Raw genomic sequence first — 20,969 nt, 5'->3', positions numbered from 1 at the left:
ATTTACAAAACAGGCAAGTAGTTTCCAATTGCACTCTGCACTTTTCTACCAGAAACTTACAGATGGAGACTAAGAACTTTTACTTCATTTTATAAAGCACTTTTGAACTGTTTGGAAGTTCACCCAGGAAAAAAAAAGATTTTATCAATGCAGCTGGATGTTTATGAGGACCTTATGCTACATACAAATTGAAAGGTATTATCTTATCTTGACTCTGGAAAAGAAAAAATTTGTACGTATAACCCAGTCTGAAGGCCTCCAGTACTGTCTGACAGCAAAGCCCTCTGGCATTCAGAGCACAGAGCTCTCCATTGTCTGACATCCTGGAAGCAGCCTGCTGAGGATGGAAACTCAAGCAACCATTAATTTCACAAATATTTGTTTTTATCCTGCAGATGCTTTTCTGTCTTTCACCCTTGAAAGTCCTCTAATTAGTCATGGAATGAACAACTAAGAATCAGAATATAGTCTGGGAGAGTTATTTATATGCCTTGAAATCCCCCCATAATGTTTTACATTGTTCTTTTCCTCCACAAATCAATTGATTTTTGGTGGCAATTTTACCTAATTAAGGTCTAAAAACCTTCTGTATAAGGATCTCAGTATCTCGTCTTAATTGCTTCTCTGCAAAAAATGGTTTAATGATTTCTCAGTACACGTATATTTCTTATTAAGATGCTTCTTTGCTCTCTATAGTGTTGTGCATGCAGCATTAATTGAAAGGTGAGTGGGCATTGTGCATTCACCAGAGATTATGTGGGTGGTCAACTACTTATTCGTTAAAAGGTTCTATTAGAAAGTAGAAGGGCTAACACTGGAGGAAAGGGTAAACCCTGAAAGATGCACGCAGAACCAAATCATGGTATTTCTTTGCTTGTCACTATTTTTTTTCAGAACTAGCATCACGAGAGTTGGGAAGGCTTACTGTTACCTAAATGCAACTCCTGCATGAATTAGAGGGTTGCTGCAAAGGAAGCAGCACCATCAAGGAGAAACTGCAGAGAATGGTAATTATAGATGTCCTTGACTAATGGCTGGTGGTGAGATAAATGTCTTTTCCTTGTCTCATTCTGTACATATACCTTTCTTCTGAAAGGGAACAGCTTTGCATGGCAACCAAGGGTTACAATGTGTTTTGCTTTTTGCAGCTGTAGGATCATTTTCATGATGCACATTTTCACTTGGAAATCCTGTGAAAGTACCAGGTTTTTGCTGATGGTTGGGGATGCGGATAGAAGAAAAACCTGCAAAATTGCTAGGACATTGCCAGTGAAGAGGGAGCTTTTAGCATCTAGTTGTTGCTTACTTTTTTCTCATACAGTCTCTGCAGATCCTTTGCAGATCAATATTTGAATTTTATACTAACAGATTTATGAGAATTCATTCTGTATGCTGCTCCAGCCAGCTTACAGAAGATTTGTGTTGCAGTTATAGTAAAGTCTCTACTAACTTTTAAGACCAGATTTTAAAGCAAAATAGGATTTTGAAAAGTTTTCTCTTGGTTTAGGTAGTTCATCCCTTCAGATACATAAAGGCTATCACCACAAAGGGTTTCAAATACTGATGCCTATTGTGATCCTCAGATTCCCAAGGGTACCTGAAAATCTGATCCTTAATTCCTCAAGAATAATATATGAAGCTGCCGCTGGCATTGTTACTTTGTATGTTCATAACCTTTATTAATAATATGGTAGCTCATTGTTTGCCTTCTTTAGGAATAGAGGCTCCTTGTGCATAATTTATTGTATAAATAAAGAATTGTGCTGTGTTTATTTTAGCCAACAGTTGTATGCAGCTGGACCTGTAATATAAGAAAGATATTTAAGCCTTTTTTCTTTCATTTAGTTGTTTTTTTTTTCTTTAGGTGGAAAAAATATCAAGAAGTAAGTTTTGTCAATCCCTTCCTCTTTTAAAGCAATTAGACATGAAAATGCATGAAAAGGAGCTGAGACCATAGTTAAAGCCTGTCTGATGGGAGGGGGATTGCATCATAATTGCCTAAATGTGTATGTGTGAGCAACTGGGAAATATGAAAGGGTCAGCACTGTTTGAGATGTGATGAAATAGATTAATATGGGAATATATCAAAGCAGTGGATGCAGAGAAGAGCAGAGGGGAAAGGAAAAAGAACTACTAGAGCAGAGACCTTCAAAATACTGAAAAAAACCCTGGAAAACTGTGCATCTATGTTTTATAGTCACTCTGTTGTGTGTCTCCTTAATGGATTGTATTTAATGGACAGATGCGGCTGTTGACCAAGGCCAAAATACTTATGATATTTTTTCTAGTAAATAAAGTTCTTTCCCTTTAGGCTTTTTTTAAATTCCAGTTTTAATGAGGCTTCCCTTCACTGGTGCCAAGAAGTGCCTGATTTGCATGTGTAAATTCAAGACTAATATGAGTGAACTTTGTTAGATTTATTAATCTGTTGTTGCCTGTGAAGAATGTATTGCTTTTTTTTCCTTCTAGGATTATGTGTTATATGCTTAGATGACTTAAATACACAGGATTTTTGTGTCAACTCTGATTATGTGGTTTTGGACTATTTTAAATCAAGTATTAAAATTAATTTTATTTTAGGAGAATTTATAAGCTTCCATGTTTTTCCTTTTTTTTTTTTTTTTTTCCTTCTGGGCTTAAAAAAAAAAAAAAAGCAATGCAATTGTTTGTGTTCAATGAACACACAGTATTTTGAGACTCTGTCTCTCAAAATAGCTATTCAAATTGGAATCCTGTAGAATTTTATAATTGCTCTGGACCTCTGAGTCATCTGCAGAAATAGTTTTAATGATCAATCGACCATAAAACTCATAACTTTTATTTGAGGTCCCTCAAGAACAAATTGATTCTGTGTTTCCATATGATTAAGGAAAATATCCTTCTAGTTAGGGATTTGCATTAAAAGGTAAAGAAATAGGGAAACAAGGAGCAATTCTGATTTGGAAGGGTGAAACATCCTACACCAATAGTCCAATAAGATTATTAAAACTGAGTATTTGATTAATTTTCAGTATACCCTTCATACATGTTTTCAGGGCTTCCACCTGAGAAAGTGAGGGGTAAAGCAATTTCTTCCCTTACCTGCAATTCCCTCTTAGCACATGATTAAAGGCTTATACAAAGAGGCAGGAGAAAACTAATTAACTTGGTAACCATACAGTTTTACCCAACACTACTGATGCTGAAGCTGGAATATATGCATGTGTAACTTAGAAACAAATTTCACATTTTAGTATTAGTGGCAGGTGAGTTGCATTGGTAATTCCATCCACTGCAGCCTGTATGCAGTGGATGGAATAACTGTATGCAGCTATTCATGCATGTAATTCAGCTACCTGATTCCTTAACATTTAAACAGTCTGTTAGGCAATGACCATAAATTAGATGCCTTGCAGATCCTTGGCAAAAGTATGTTTAACAGCCATCGATACACTAAAGCCTTGTCAAGAAAAAATTACCTACATGCTATGCAGTAATAAACATGCATGTTTTGTGTTACTTCAGAGTGTGCCCTTTTAAGGATGGCATCTAATATCACTGGGGCCACAGAGAAATACTGTGATTGTATGGAAGGAGGGCAAACACACTGCACTTAGTTACAGGTAAATGCTAGTGGGACTATCTGTGTCTGGAAAGAGCCAATGATGTAGGGTCTAATCCAGAATACTTTTAAAGCAATAGAAATATTCCTATGCATGGAAGATAAAGGACTCTACAACTTCCCACTGAAGGGAGTTCCAGTCCCTTGAAACATGTTTTTAGCGCCGTTATGTTCCCCTGACACAGACCAGGGGATTGAGGAAGGAGCTGGGAACACCTCATCCTGTTTCATTCCCCAAGGGTTGAAATTCTCATTTCTTATCAGCCAATATAAGCTGTTTAGAATGTTATACTATGGCAGTTGGGGGTAGATGTTACTCCAAAGTCATTCATCTGGGGATCATTCTCCCTTCTGTCACAGCTCCTTCATGATTGTGCCTCTACCATTGTGTCGTACCTCACGCTTGGAACTCACCTTGGACAGGACCATCCCCATCACCTTCATCTTTCCTGGTAAATATGTTCAGTTCTGGCAATGAACCCTAGCACCAGGATGAAGGGTACACAACTGGGCTTGTATATGTTACAAAATCCTGCATATATGGGTTTTGTCCTGTGCCGTGAGAGCATGTGAAGGAGCTTAAGGACACAAAAATCTGATGAGATACTGATTAAGGTATGGCAGAGGGAGTCAGACCTGGTACCGATATTGTGTGCTGTAAAAGACCTTCAGACCAGCTACACTCAAAACCATCCTGAAGTGCTTTTTGAACAAGAATTGGCATAATTCAATTTCTTTCCAATGTGGATGATGAGGGAAAGGGACCAGGTCCTTATACAACAGGCTAATTTAAATCTTGATACATGAAAACAATAATATGAAGATTTTCCCATGTATATGCCCAGTGGGCTTTAATCACTTGATGCAGTAACTTGCACAGGCAATACTAGCTTAAAAGTAAAAATGGAGAAGAATAGAAGAAGAACTTTTGTCATTCCTGTGTAATATGTATGACTAGTTTTGGTGGCTTGCAGCCGACAACATAATCCCTGTACTTATATCATCAAGTCCTACTGTGGTTCCAGTTCTAGAAACTGTTTCTATGTGTTTCAGGGACCTAATTATGGTAACTGAAATGATGATTGTTTTGTTACAAATAACTTATTTGACTAGATTTTGGCCTGTTGGTGTATTGTTATCCCACAACAGAAATTTACCCAATTTTTTATCCCCAAAATTACTTGTGAACTACTGGCGGGTCTGGCGTTTGGGTTGTTTCTTTAATACTGGAAGAGGTTCCCACATAGTTTTCCCATGGTTGTGTTGGACAAGCTGAAGCTCACTTTTCCAAATGACTGAATCAACTTTGGCTCTGGAAAGTTGGTTTTAGTCCTGGTCATGCAATGCACTCCCATTTTGTGATGGCCAGCCAGCAGGTCAGTTATGGGCTAAATAAGCCAAGATCCTAGGGGCATTTCAAGTCAACATTTTTTAACTACTCAAAGAACAAGCCTGAAAAAGTGTGTTAGGAACCCACCTGAGTGGCAGATTAATGCTCTGTTCTAACCTCATTAACAGCTCAGTATACTGCTGATCATGAGGACAGACTGTTTCACAGGCCATATGCAAGACCATTTCTTTTTTCCTCAGGAAAGGCAGAACCAATAAAAATAAGAGTTCTTCACAACATTCAGCTGATCAAACCAATTGATTTTACTGATACCCAGAACAATATTTCCTGGCAGATTCTTTGGGAAAGTGAGGCTTTGTGGACTGATTTGAATATATATTGTAACACCCACATTTGGAGTTTACTACTCCCGTTAAAACAGAAACAATAACTAGACTCTGGAGAAGACCTTATTGTGTTTTTTATAAACTTTTAGATGCCACAGATGTTTTAGCCGTGTTAAAAGTCTTAAGAATATTTCCACAGTGCTTTAATTCTTTACTACTACCATGAATTTTTATAGTTCTACTGTACTAAACTTTTTTGAGATGTTTAGTACAATTAAAAATTAAATAACTTTTTAAATTACTCTGATTATTGACTCTTATTGGACATTTCTATTGTCTTTTACACTAGAACTTTGTTCATAAACAACTATACTATTTGGGGGGGAAATAAGCAGAAACAGAGACATGTTTGCAATAACTTTTTGTGAATTCTTTTCCTCTTTGCTTTCCTCTCTATTGTAATTAGAGTATCGATTAGAGCTGTATGACTAGTCCATTTCTAAGTGAACATAACCTGTTTTGACTGGTTAAATCAGAAATCAGGAAATGTTTTCTGATTTCTTTAGTATTTTGTACTCTTTAGAGAGTAACCTACAGAAAAATAATTTGGTACTTCTGTGGACATAATGAATGCATGGGTGATATCTTCTCAATTTAAACTTCATCTCCTTTCCGACAACTGATGTAGTTCAGTGAATTCTGGATTAATCATTAGTGTTGGTTTTCACTGTTGATGAATACAACCCTTAAAAAGGGTAAACACTGGAATATATCTTTGAGAAGATAATTTTGCCAGATATTGTTAGATTTATTTTATATTAAATTTCAGTACCTTATTTATCATCAAAGACATGATCTCTGATATTTAAAAAACCTGTATTTTAAAAACCACTGCACTGCCATGGAATAGAGACACCCATCTGCAAACATCTTTTATTTTCTAGCTATTTTGTATAGTTTTTCTAATTCTCTGAAGGATAATTGCATTTTTCATGTGTGCAAATAACTACTGATAGTTTTAGAACTGTTCCCATAAACAGTGCTTTCCTAGTAATGCTTTCAAATCTCTGAAATTAAACACATTTATTGCAAGAATAATTCTACCTAGGCACAAGCTAGCATACTTCCAGTGAAATAAGTGGAATTTTGCAAAAATGTATCAAGAAAATTGCTTCATAATTTACATTCCATAATGTTAATACAGATTGCTTTGTCATGAAATATTATCCAGTTTCTAAAATTATCACTCTTTCATGATGCAAAGCAAACATATTTTTCAGTTTATATTTAGATGTGGGAAAAGAAAGGCATAGATGGCTTATTTATTACTGAATGTTCTTGTTAACTCCTAACATATTACATTTGTTGTATCTATCATCATTATGTATAGAAATATATCATAATGGCCCCATTCTCCCATAAATAAAATATTCTTTAAGCTATTGAAAAAAAATCGTATGAGAATAGAGTACAGATATTTGTTGGATATGAAGCTTGTTCTGTGGGAATGCTTGGCTTTTTGCCTCATCCAGCCTAACTTCTGCGTTCCTTGGAGATTTCCTTTTTAGTTTATTGCATTGACCCAGAAGGCCTACCTCTGTCTTTCCTAGATATTTCTGATTTTCTCATGTTTACCCCTTGAAAAATTACTGTGAGTTCAGTGTAGAGATAGAAGTTGTACTTTGAAGAATGGCAGCATCATCCTCAAAGCACTGCTGCATGTAGGGTTCTCTGAGCTCTCTGTGTTCTCAGGAGCTGTAACTCTTACAGCTGTGAACACATCTGGACCTATAAGTATGACCATGTCAGCTGCTAGTAAGGAGCAGTCCTTCTACACATCTCTCATCTTTCGTGTTCAAGGGAATCTGGGAGTCAGTCCATGTTCATTTAACTCTGGGTTATGGGCCAATACAAACAACAAAACAGTGCCTATCAGGATTCTGCTGTGGTAGGAGAACAGCAAGAAATACGAGATCTGTGCAAGCAGTCTGTGCAAGTAAGAGTGTGTGTTAAATGCTAAAATCTGTATATGCAAATATGCAACACCTAAATTAGCAAATCAAGGTGTATTCAGTTCACACACTGAAATTAGGAAAGTTGCTGGCTTTTTTCCTTGCCTCCTCCCCCTTTTTTTAGCTTCAGATCTTTTCCAAATCTACAATAAATGATTTTGCACAATGTCTGAGTCTTAATCTGTTCCATTTAAATTATTTAGCATGCATTTATACAATACTGGAACATTTTATTTCAGGATATAACATTTATCATGGATTTTTTTTTTTCAAGAAGAAGCATATAACTCTCAAGATGAAGTTGTTTGTTACACAGTTTTTTCCATATTTAGCTTGTTAAATCAGGCATTAGTGGTTGTCTGTTATAGTAATACGGAGGCCCTGCATTATCGGACACCTTTGGGTTCTGTCAAAGCTCATGGCATGCAGAGGAATCCTACACAGACTGTAAAAGCAAGGTCAGTGTGCTGGGTGTATTTGGCATTCACTACAGGAGAACCCAAGTAGTGTAGAACAGATGCTCTGAGTGAGAATGACAGCATATGTCTGCAAAGGTAAGGTTTCTTTTTGCCTTTAGGTTTTTCTTGAGACATGGGAATTTATTGAAATGCATATTGTTTCAAATGACTAATAGGGAGATCAGCTGCTATGGTGGAAACAAGACAAACACTGAAACAGATCAAAAAGGGGGCAGGTATATCTTTAGGAAAAAAAAAAAAGAAAAGCAAGTCATATTTTTTTAACAAAAAAGATGGAAACCAGTAATAGAACCTGACTGCTGTATCTGTGTAGCTCAAGGGAACCGAGGGACAGATGGGACTGAACTTGTCCCATACTGGTGAGCAAATCAAATCCTGGTGCATTTTCATCAACTGTCAGAAACAGACATATTTATTTGGGGCCAGGCAGGAAATTAGGCTATTAAGTTACAGCTTTTTCACAGAGCTCTTGTCATTCTCTTCTCCTACTCTACAGATGTTCTATCAAAGCAAGTCATTGTAACCATTTATCTCTCCAAACTTAAAATACCTTTTCCAGAGCTAATTTTTTCACTCAGTACTTGAGGTCTTTGTACTCTGTGTCTTGCTTCCCTGATCTTGTATGGATCTAAGATTAATTTGCACTAGCAAGGAGTTCAACAACAAAATCAATTTCAATTGGGTCAGGTGAGGTCACTCCCAGCTCAGCAGTGTGAGGAAAAAAAAGGATTATTTTCATTCTGGGAACACTATTACTTTAGTATGGAGGGAAAAAAATTGTCTATTAAAGACCTTTACAATAATTTTCATAACATTGGAAACGATTAATTTTTTGTTTACTTTCTGCAACTTTAGTATAGTCATCTATATGCAAATAATTTGTGTTACAGAATGCTTTTGTATTCCTTAAGGGGAATGGAATAGAATTTGTTAGCTGACTAGTAGCATTTCACAAAAAACATGGCACTGTCAAACTGATACAGAAATACCTTTGATAGATCTTTTTATATCCTTGGCACATAGACAGTGTAAATTAAACATCAACATTCCCTCTGTCAGGTATTCCATGCACCATATCACAAACAGGCAGTTTTAATGGAAATTTAATTTACAGCTTAAAGAAAATATTTTAGAAAAAAAGAAGTTTAAATGTTTAAAATTTAATTCACAAGGAAACCCCAACCTCTTTACAGAATCTGTTCTTTAGTGTCTATTTTACCTAATAGCTTTGAAAGAAACCAAAAAAAAAGGAAGCAGCATCAGCTCAAATGCTTAATAAAGCATTAGTATTTAATATGCACTGGATCTTAATTATTTGTTCCATCAGAATACGAGCTAAGAAAATGCGCATGTGTATGCCAGTTCATTCATACAGCATCAGATTTCCAGGTGAATTAGAGCTGCATGGTTCCTTTAGGACAGCTGTGCAAACTGGTGCTAACTAAAGACCTGGTCTACACAGGCTAAGAGGAAGGAAAAGTTGCTTAACTGAAATTGCTGGGCCATGTCCTTGTTTCTGCTATGTGTATCTTAAATTTTTGTATAATCTGCATTGAAGAGTAACAAATATGATCTTAGTATTTTTAAGTTAAAATCTGTATTCTGATGTCTGTGAAATAACATTGGATTTAAAGGTTCTATATACTTATGTCCAATAGAAAAAAAGGGGGTGAAGTGTGTTACAAAGATTACGTTATGGAAGTGCAATTGTCTTAAAAAATAAAAGGAAGGTATTGGAATAATTTCAATTGTGCTGTAGCAGTCCTGACTTCAGGTGTCGACCTTAATCAGTTTCATTATATGCAAAAAGATTCAGATTTTCTGGGTCAAATTTTCCCCCAGTGTATTTTCCCTGAATTCTGTGGAGTAACACCAACAATGGATGTGGCCTACTGATCTCAAATTTCTTCCATTTCCTTTTTGTGTGATCAAAACATGTAAAATGCAATAATGCTACTAATAATTCCTTAGAGAAAAAGATACTAGACATATGTTTCTTTATTCTAAGAGTTTGAGCTAAATCCTCTGTCTATACATACATAATTTTGTTCTTTTTACAAGCTTAGATGATTAACTATGTGAATATCAGTGGTAAAAAACCAAAAAACCCAAAACAAACCCTAACATGAAAAGTCTATAGCCAAAGTTTATTTTATTTAAAAAAAAAAACAACAAAAAAAACAAAACAAAAAAAAAAAACCAAAAAAAAACCAAAAAAAAAACAAAAAAACAAAAAACCTTACTTCCCTTAGTCATGGAAAGAGTTTTTAACAGCTGTTAAATTAGCTGTTGATTGACCTTGTAATGGTAATAGACAAGGTTTAGTACAACCAAATTTGCCTTCATTTTCATGGATTCAGTGTTTAAATAGATACTTCCCTTTCAAAATATCACTGATTTTTACTCAAATTATTGTACTTCAGAGAGCATTGAAAAAGAATCCCTAAATGTTGTGGTATTTGATAGCAACACATTTTAGGCTTTACACTTCCATAAGACTTAAATTTTCAAAGGGCTGAGTGAAAACTCCCTGCTTATTTTCTCATCACTATGAACTAAGGGTAGTTCAGGATTAATATCTCAATATTACAGATGAAAAAATGGACACAAAGAGTGTAAAAGCTGGATCTGTACACGTAATTGCCAAATTGCCCTTTCAGGCTAAAATTGTTATTCCAATGGTTCATAATGCAAGATATTCCTAAGTTTCCACTGTAAAATTATATAGGTCTTTAAAGTAAAATCTTGCACCTACCTGCATTAGTGTGAACACTATGTAAGCATATAAAATTGAGGCAAATGTATATCACTGCTTCTAGAGAACACTTCAGTTTATAGCTAGCTGTTGCCTAAGGGCTTCCTAAGAAAGCTTTAAATAGCCTTATAATATACTCTTATGAAGGTACTTTTTAAAAAATTATGTATTTTTATATAATTTACATTTTATATTATCTTCAAAATTTATAAAGTAAAATAATATAAAATTTATATAATTTATACAAAATGTAATTTTAGTTTTTGGCTGCACTGGATTTGCACACTAGCATTTGAATTACATATAGTTTAAGTGCTATCTTGAATTGTGCCATTTTTCCTTTGGTGATTAATACAAAGTCCATTTGAAGTTTGCTTTGGCTTAGATGCAGGAGATATCATTGCATCCCCCATTATAGTTAACAAAAAGGATCCTCAGATTTTATTAGCTGTTAGAGCACATCAACAAAGAAGTAGTTCACATAACAACCTTCTCAGGTAGGACACTGATAGCGGAAGTACTACAGGCTTTTTTATAAGAAAATAAAGACTTTTTAGGGGACTGCTTCGAGCTGAAAGCCAATGTTTAGTCTAGGTTCTGAAAATAATCGGACTGGAGTCTGATGAGCACGAAGACAGGAATGTAAAATGAAATTTCTGAATAAGTCAGGAGGCTGTTATGATAATTACAATTATTTGAGTGATGGGTGCACTTACATACCTGTTTTTCACAGCAGAGACCTGTGTTAGAGACCGAAACTCAGTGAGATCTCTGGGTCGTGGCTTTACATGGTGGAATGCAACTGGGTTAAATGAAGCTATTCCTTATGTGCAGTAGCAATCACAGATTAGGCTTCGTATTTTCCAGCAAGTCATGAAACTGTGGGCTTGATTATTTGTGAGCAAAGTAGTACTTGGATGAACAAGCATGCTTACTAACAGCTGGGCTAAAATAGCTTAACACAGGTGAGATAAATTCCATTCTGCTCGCTTAATTCTTGCTGTTTCAATTAATGTGTTATTTTTCTCACTCTGTCTCAACCCATTCTATTATTTCTCCTATTTGTATCACACTGCATCACTGAGCAGGCTACACAGCTATCAGTTTCTCTACTTGAAATGAGAACATTGCAAAAGATGATGGAGATGACTTCTTAATATTAAGCTGATAAAGCATATAAAGCTCTTTTGCACTAAATGGCCTGGAGAGTTCCTAATAACATCTGTAAATTTTTCAAGATATCAGGTCTACTAAAAATGTTGAATAAACAAGTCTCTATTAACTGTACACAATGTTCATGAATTAATGTTTCCACATAGTGAAGAAGTTTATGTTTCCATTGGAATACACTGGGAAAGTGACAACTATTTCTTTGGAATTAAATTGCTTAACCTAATCCACCAATTACCATTTGCAGAAGAAAGAATACATTTGTATTTTATTAAAAGATTTCTGCTCCCCGGCAGACATTTGTATTGCCAGAGTATTACTTTATCTTCCGAGTACAGGCTTATAAACTGGAGACAAAATCTCACAGAAGGATAACATGAAGACATGTTCAGGGGAATGATATGGTAAAATGGAACACATCTTGGGGGAAATGCCCTTTAGGGACAATTTTACTAAAATTTGACCCCAGGCACAGCAATAATGTAGACAGATTAATCTGCATGCAAGTAATCAAATCCATCTACAATAGTGTGAATTTAAGAAGAATTAAATGTCTGTAGATGTTTCTGCTGATGGGAATGATATCTATTCAGTTAGATTTGAAATCATAGCTTGTTTTTTAAGGATTAATGTTTTATGGTTGTTTAACAGGTACCATTTATAGTATTTCTTTCTCTACCTTCTCTTTATGTTTAATTTTGATTTTCAATTTAATTGAAAAATTATTGCACTTTTTATTGACACTGTATTTTTCACCCACTCAAGCTACTTTTGCTTTAGTTTAACATCACTGAATTCTAAGGTCATAGAGCAAAACAATTCATGTCATAGATTTCTTGTTGCTATTACTCTAGCAATACTTTCACCTCACTTAACTTCAGTAGTCGTTAGAAATCTTATAAAGACACCAAAGTTAGAATTCCATTAGCTATTCTATTTTTTTTAATAGTATATTCTATTCTATTATTCTATTCTTGAATCCATAGAAAAAGATTGATGCATTTTACGAAATGTTAAACTCATTGATCTGAGTGGTTGGAATGAAATTTATGTATTCATACAAAGAGAATGAAAATGGAGAAAAAGGGGACATACTCTGGTTATGAATGATACAAAGTAAGAACTTGGGTGAAAAGTGGATACAGAGCTTATATGGACAAAAAATTATAAATGGTAATTTCAAAAAGGTAAAATATACAGTTTTTCGATTAAATATGTTAATATTTTAAGTTAAGGTGCTTTAAAACTTTTTTTTCTGGAGAAACAATGTAAGAAGCTGCCGTAATTTAATGTTTGGGTTACTACCACTTTGGAATGTCAGAATTAGAGGTATCATTTCATACATAGTTGGTAATGAACACTTTTGCACACCCGGGACAATGAAATCATTACAAAATTGCTAAGATGAATGCAAAAATAATTATTGCTGGAAATTAGAGTGACGAATATCAATGAACTTTTAATGTACTTTTTAATCTTATATCTTATTATGTATGAAGAAAACTAGTGATGAGATCGGTAATAATCTCACATAAATATTATGAAATATGGGCACAAAATACTAATATTAGTTTAATTTTAGATGTAGAAATCATTTGGATGTAATCAAATTATTGATAAATCTTTTTTTCTGTCCATGTGTTTGAAATAGCCAGCTTTGAAAGCAAATTTGGACAGAGGGATGTTTCTCTCCCTTCAAATATTGTGTTTTCTGAAGTTGAACTCAGACAGATGATTTCTGTTGGTGTGAATGTCAATTCTTATCAATGATATTTAGTAGCATTTCCTTTGCTAAACTCTGACTCCAATCTCCCAATTGTGAATTCACCTCCTATTCGTCTGTTTCATGACACACCAATGGGCTTTGAATGACCTTCTTGGGATTCTTATCCTTACAAAGCACTTGGCAGACATCTCCTATGCTAATTTTCATCAAGTTCCATTTCTTTTTTTATCAGCTTCCATAAGTGTTCTTCTCAGCTGATCCATGAAATCTCAGTGCACCCAATGACACTTGATATATTATAGAGTATTAGAGTCAACCCCAGAGATCAAATCATTGTGATAGGCTAAACAAAGCATTTCAAAAATAACAATTGTTTAGCTGGAACCTTACTGGTAAGATCCAGTCAAAGAGACTGAAGATTTTCAATTGAGAGTACTGGTTTTAGTTTAACTAATTTAAATTTGTTATTTTTTTGTTCAAGTTAATGATGTCAAGATTATTATTGTGCATTGCTATCTTATTTTTACATTAAAGATATTAGATCTTTTCATCTTTGCATGTTGCTAATGAAAAATAGTTTTCTTGTAGGTATAAAATTAATGCAAAAGGACAAAGTAAAATGTATTTTGTCTTACGCTGGATTGTTTCCTAGAATAATTTTTTTTATTTATGAAACATATAGGGATAGAACATATTAACTTGTCACATCTTTTTACCCTTCTAAGACTACTCAAATCAGCAGTTTAAAACATAATTATTGTCATTTAGATTTTATAACCTTTGTTTCTCATTCACAGTTTTTTCTGGTTTGGCAAATAAAGAAAAACAAGCTTCTTCATTTCAGTATGCTTTGGATATTTGTGATTTTTGCTTTCTTTTTCTAATTCTTTCAGAAAAAAAATTCTTTTAATAATTTTATTCTGGGGTCAGAATTGGCCTTTTATTGACTCTTGAACCTTAAATGGTGAATTATATTCAGAAAAAAAAAAAAAAAACAAAACCCCAAATCTGGTTCTGGGCCCAGCTTGCTCCAGGTGGTACCCTAAACAAGCTTAATGTCTGGCTTAAGACAAGTCTGATATTCAGACTGTTTTGTTGACTTTCCCAGCTAGCTTGTCCACTCCTGCCAAAAATGTCTCCTCGCTGTTGCAGGACACCATGTGGATGTACTCAGTTTTCCCTTTTCCTCATTTTAATGAAAAGCTTCAGGGTCAGGGTCAGTTCCTACCAAGGATACAGCTAATTGTGAAGTATATAAAAGCAAATAAGAACTTATACAAACAACCATGTCCTTCCTAACTCTATTTCACATAAAGAAGATACAAGTCCAATGCTCTTGAGTGTTTGAAAAATGCCTAGTGCAAATCTTCCTAGAATTTCAAAGGACTGTTGTGTGATTGAGCTCTGAAAACCAGAGTAAAGCCTGATTACTGGAAAGGGAGGACAGAATCTTGTTTCCACCAGAAATTAATCCAGTGCAGCTCTCTACCCCTTCAGGAACAGGGGACTTTCATTGCAAAGTCATATGACTTCTTCTTTCCACCTTAGTTTTGCTTAATGAGGGGGCATTGGAATGAAAGGAAAAGGCAAACTATGCTGGGCCATCCCAGGCAGAGTCAGTGTTTCTGCAGCCTTAATTAACCATTAAATCATGACTCTGAGATATTTACATTACTCGATCTTCAGCTATCTGTCCCTATATGTTACAGGGGAGTAGTGATAAACAGAAGTCAGTACTGTCAGACCCAAATATTACACATAACATATTTAGCAGCCAATTTAAACTTCAGTCTTCTGGGCATATATAGCTCCCTCTGAACACAAAGAGTTATACCTAGCCTTAATATGGTTACATTTATACTGTGTTTCATTAAATAGTTCACTCTGCTTTTCCTACTAAAGGTCCTGAACTGGGACAGGCCTTTACTGCAGTCACATGAATAACTACAAACAATAAAGAAGAACATGGACTGTTAATTTACCAAGGAGGAGAAGAAAAGACTGTTAATGTGACAGCCTTAAGTGGATCCTGGAGTGCCCAGCTAAATGTGCCTCCTAAATTTCCACCTTTGTTTGCTATCCAAGGACTTTTACCTTTATGCTTTAGGCTAAGGCCTTGGTTCTGGAGCTGTGGCGATATTTCCTTGTCAAGATATGTGTTCAGAATTTATTAACAGTAAACCAGTATTGTTTCTTCCTCTTAAACATTCAACCTCTGATGCAGCCAAGTTCAGCTGTGTATATGAATTCACCATTTTCATAAACAGGAAACATTTCTGTTAAAAAGTTAATCTGCAAGGAAAAGACTGGAGCTTGTTCACTGTTATAGAGTTCAACTGAAGGCCAATAATCCAATATATGTGTGTTGGGGAAGTGAGAAGGGAGGATAAGGAGGTAGAAACCTATCTTTCCCTAGGAAAGAAATAAAAATAGCAGCAAATGTTATCATTTTCAGATTGTTACTAGCAATAGGGAGACGTGATCCAAATAACAAGTGAATGACTGCATACACTGGTGCAAGATAAAGACCACAGATAGGAATTTGATTAAGTATTATTATCAGTCAGCACACAGAGAATGGCAGCCAGCCAACAGAGCATACACTTTTCTGTCCCTCTCTGCCTCTGGCAGACTGCTTATGCAGGTTGTCATAAAGGTAACCTGGAGATAGGACTGCATGGCAGATAGCAGTCATCATTTTCTGCATTCAGGGTCTCCTTAAACATTACTCTCATTGCAGACACAAAATTTGTGTCTGGCAGCTTGAACTCTTCTGCTTTTTTGTTGGTTTATATTTTTAGATTTTGGATTATTACTATTCTTCCACATAAGTGTTGAGATTTATAGTTTGTGTAAACATATTCATATCTACCCTGTGACCTTTCTGCCACTAAAAAGAAAAATATTGATGTTGGAGTGAGAAAACACAAATAGTGCTTCTCCACTATCCTTTGTTTTTTATTATTTTACTTTTTATCTAAATTTGTATTGGGAACAGAATTTTGAATTATTAATAGAATTTTAAATTATTCTTCATTCTTTCTCTGATGCAGGTGAAATGGGGAAGGGTAAAACATGTTGATGAATACACAAATCTGTGTTTCCTCCACTTTCCAATGCATATAATTGTATATACTCTAAAGGAGAAACAGAGATAGGAAGGACAGAGGCAAACTACATTCATCCTGGAGAAAGTGGATAGAGTACTATAGGCTTTGTTTTGGGATTATTAGTGCTACTTAGCTCTTGTACTTTGGTTAGATCCTGCCACCATAATATTTACTGGATATGTACAACAATGTCTGTAATCAAAGCATAAATTCCTATGAATCTGATGTATGAAAACTGGAAAGAGTGAGAACAAACTGAAACTGCGAGAACAAGCATTGTGCAGACATTTGCTCAGAATATGGCCAGCTCCAGGAATTTAGGTCCACTCTCCATCTTGTTACAAAGCATCCTATGAACTACTACTGGACAGTGATGCAAATGAATGTTCTAAACTGACAAAATAACATCACCCAACTAACAATGATGATTCCCCTTTGAGAGAGATTCTTCCACTTACCTACTTAATGGAAATCAAATGCAATGTAGGGAGCTGTAAGAGGAATCTATTAAATTCTATTACATTACACAACTGAAATGTGTCTGATGTTTTTCCCCAAACTTCTGGTTGTACAGACACATGTATTGTGTGACCATCAATTCTTGCTTGAGTAATTCAAATTAAAAGGGTTTTCTTAATTTAGCCATGTATTCTTGAAAACAAAAATGGGAGAGCCAGTTTCAATCCATTTCTGAGCCTAGTTCTGGGTCATTGAATTGCACTTTTTTCATAGAAGATGGAAATGTGAAAAACAAGAAGACAAATTATTCGATTGTTTTAGCTGGATGCAGGTTAATTGGAGAGAGGCTTAGTTTTGACTGTGTTTGGCCTGTTCATTTCACAGAATCACAGGATGGGTCATGTTGGAAGGGACAAGAGTGGGTCATCTGGTCCAACCTCCCTGCTCAAGTTGTCCTAGACCACATTGCACACGATTGTGTCCAGACAGTTCTCCACAGCCTCTCTGGGCAATCTGTTCCAGTGCTTGGTCACCTGCACAGTAAAGAAGTTCTTCCTCATGTTCAGAGGGAAATTCCTGTACATCAATTTCTGCCCCTTGCCACAAAACAGAGCCTGGCTCCATCCTCTTGCCATCCCCCTTCAGATACTTATAGACATTGATGACATCCCATTTCTGTTGTCTCTTCTTGAGGCTGAAAGACCCAGCTCCCTCAGCCTTTTCTCATAAGGGAGATGCTCCAGTCCCTTAATTTTGTTTGTTGTCTTCCACTGGACCTACTCCAGGTGCTCCACGTCTCTCTTGCCCTGAGGAGCCCAGAACTGGACACAGCACTCCAGGTGAGGCCGCACCAGGGCTGAGTAGAAGGGCAGGATCACTCCCTGCAACCTGCTGGCAAAGCTCTTCCCAATGCACCCCAGGATACCTTTGGCCTTCTTGGCCTCAAGAACACACTGCTGGCTCATGGACAGCTTGTTGGCCACCAGGACCCCCAGGTCCTTCTCTGAAGATCTGCTTCCCAACAGGTCAGCCCCAGCCTGTACAGGTCCGTGGGGTTATTCCTCCCCAGGTGCAGGACCCTTCATCAAGGTTCTTCTCTGCCCATCTCTCCAACCTTTCAAGGTCCCAGACACTCCTCACAGTTATTTGCCAATTAATACCTTACGTAGAAATTCTCTGTTTCAGGCACTAGGGGAAGCTTCTGAATAAGAAGATGCTGCTTATTTTCAGAAAAAATCCCATGTTGACTACACAGTCTGTGCTATTGCTATATTTTATGCAATTCTGATATATTCACAGATATCAATTTGGATTTCATCACTGAAAAAGCACAATGGAGGGCAACTCAGAAATCAGTGAGTCATCAAATGAATGTAGCTTAATAGTTTTTGTTTTCCCTTTGTTTCGGCCTAATGGGCACAAGTTTTGTTTAAGGGGATTTATCACTTCTGTCACAACATTTGTGATAGCTGTAGTATTCTTGGAGAAAATTTCATGTAGCTGTTGAAAGTGGTTCTGTTCCCTGAGACCTAACCACCAGCTTCTGGCACACAAGTTCTGCAAATAACACTCTTTGTAGTGTCTCAGAATGTTGCTCAGATGCTTTAAAAATTCTTTTAAAAAAGAGTCTGCAGCAGTTGTTTTAGTTAGTAGGATTTGTAACTCCAAAAATTGTCCAGCGTGTGTAAATTTTACTTCTTCATCTTGCTATATGTGCATGTCATTCTGTTCTGGGTAATTAATCAGAGTTAAGTTGCTTCAGAGGATGGGAGGCAAGTTTCTTGGGACCTTGATGCATAATGTCTATGCATCATTACAGGGTTTTTTTTCCTTAAAATGTCATAAACCTTGACCCTATGGCAAGGTAGAAAAAGAACGAAAAAAGAAAAAAAAAATTAGCTGTCATGTCTTTGCTAAATATCAAGCTTGGTAAATGTATTGCACATTTCTAGAATCCTGCTCTTAGAATTGTAATTTATCAGCATTTCCTGCATTGTTCCAGAGATTTGTATTATACTGCTTTGAGTAACTTAATCATCCTTATATTTCACCCCCATTGGCTAAGTTCCAGTATTGAAAGGAAAAATCTGCAAAACTATCTCCCCCTCTTTCTTTTTTTGAGTCTTTCTGTGTATAAATAGATAGTATTTTTTAATATGGAGAAAGTTATTAAGTCATGATTATTTTGATCAAGGAAAGGAATAAAACTGATGGAACCCTGAAGAAGATCAACAGGAAGAAAAGCCAGAAGCTTACTGAAACAGCAAGATGATTTGTGGTGGGTTCTGACAGTAGACCACAAAGGAGCTTTATAATACTTTCACTGCAAATTGACCTAATTCTCTGTCATAATCTACTTAGGCTGACGAGGTTTCCACCTATCTTCAGGCATAAAATGTAGTCATTCCTTTCTAGCTGATAATCAGCATGTGTATTACTCATTCCTGTTGCTTAAAGACAGTATTTTCAGAAACAGTCCTGCACTATACTAAAGTCATCAGTGATTCTGGAATAGCAAGAGAATAACTTCAGTCTTTGCTATGGGAGCTGTTTAACAAATCTAAAAATGTTAATCATGTTCAGGGCATTGTCACTTCCAGTGAACAGCGATTACTTTCAGTGACGTGCCCAGAAGCAATCTATTTAGTTTCCTTTTCATATAAAATTGGGAAATAATGAAGGTTTTATTAAATGAAACTTAATTCACCACAATAGGGACTTCAGATGTACCTGTTCCCACTACCAAGGGATGAAGTATAATTTAATAACAGTCTCTTTAGATTAGTTCTGTCTATTTGAATGTCACATTATTAACTGACTCCATGTCATAGTGTGTAGATTCCAGAGACTGCTGTTTCAGGCTTTTTTGTTTTTTTAAAAAGAATCCTACATTGATGGTTTGTAAACTACATTATTACAGTAACAAACCCATAGGATAAGAACAGCTAAAACGGTGATCCAAGCTTTTTGGCTGTCGTCCAAAGCACTAAGACTTAGTAGATTGCTAAAGCTGTCTAGCAATGCTCTGTTTTTCCTGCCATGATGACAGCTGCTGAGACATTTTCTGTTATTATCTTACTATTTTTTTAAACAATAAAGTGTAATGATTTACTAGACTATAATGTGGTAGTAATGTGTGAATCACTGTGGCTCCATTTGTATACTCAGCAACATCTGTTTTACAGGTGTGAATATATGGACTTTGCTAATTAATACCTGGTGGTACAGTTTCTGAGTCAGGATATAAAGACGGAAATAGAGAAAAGTCCTTATCTATACGATGTTATTTCAGGTCCCTGAGAAATAAAAAGCAGGCAATGCATACTTGAATTATTTTTTATTGTTGTTTTCACTGGCTACTTCTTCGGTTTGTTTTATTTTATCATCTCCATAATATATCCCAGTACCTAGCCAGGAGATATTTTGCTGAGGAGGGTTGTAAAGAAGTAACTTTTAGTCATACATGACAGCAAAACTTTTTGGTTTTAAATAAAAATTTCAGTTTACAATCTCAAGGACATACTTAAGTACCCTACTAATGAATTACCAGCTGAGTTCCTCTCTGTGTCCACATTCATGTTCTCATTCTGGGCAGTGTGCAGGACTTGGTGAGCCCCTCTAACCTCGCAGGCTAAGACTGAGGACGAGAATCATTACCAGATCCAGCTCCTGAGTTGGAGCTGCAATCCAGACTTGCCATATATTTTTCATAGTCTGGCCCCCAGTGATCAGATGAGCCTCCCTTTCCTCATTTTGATACTCTAACTCCTTTGGTAAACAATGTTTAAGAAGCTTTAAAAACAGGACTCTGGAGTTATAGAGAGGGATGAGGGAACTAAACATAGAAAATGGACAGAGAAAGAAACACTGTCTTAAATCCTTTCCTTGTGATTAAACTCCTTCATTCTCTTGAAGAAAATATATTAAAATTTCCCTTCCTTCCTTCCTTCCTTCCTTCCTTCCTTCCTTCCTTCCTTCCT

The 20,969-nt window shown here is 35.8% G+C and overlaps 1 long non-coding RNA gene across 3 annotated transcripts in view; it reads left to right on the top strand.

Annotated features, from left to right (window-relative positions):
• Positions 1-801: 801 nt before the first annotated feature.
• LOC121667009 overlaps positions 802-20,969 on the top strand; it is a 137,859-nt gene continuing 117,691 nt past the window's right edge. For all 3 annotated transcript variants that reach the window (XR_006016879.1, XR_006016878.1, XR_006016880.1), the window contains exons 1-2: positions 802-1,007; positions 3,962-4,053. This is a non-coding gene — a long non-coding RNA (uncharacterized LOC121667009). The remainder of the gene's footprint in view (positions 1,008-3,961; positions 4,054-20,969) is intronic.

The sequence above is a fragment of the Corvus kubaryi genome, unplaced genomic scaffold (assembly GCF_017639235.1).
Source record: "Corvus kubaryi isolate FWS band 111438036 unplaced genomic scaffold, C.kubaryi_AGA036_p1.0 37354, whole genome shotgun sequence".
NCBI lineage: Eukaryota > Metazoa > Chordata > Aves > Passeriformes > Corvidae > Corvus > Corvus kubaryi.
Note: the sequence above shows the minus strand (reverse complement) of the source record. Positions and strands in the feature narration are given on the sequence as shown.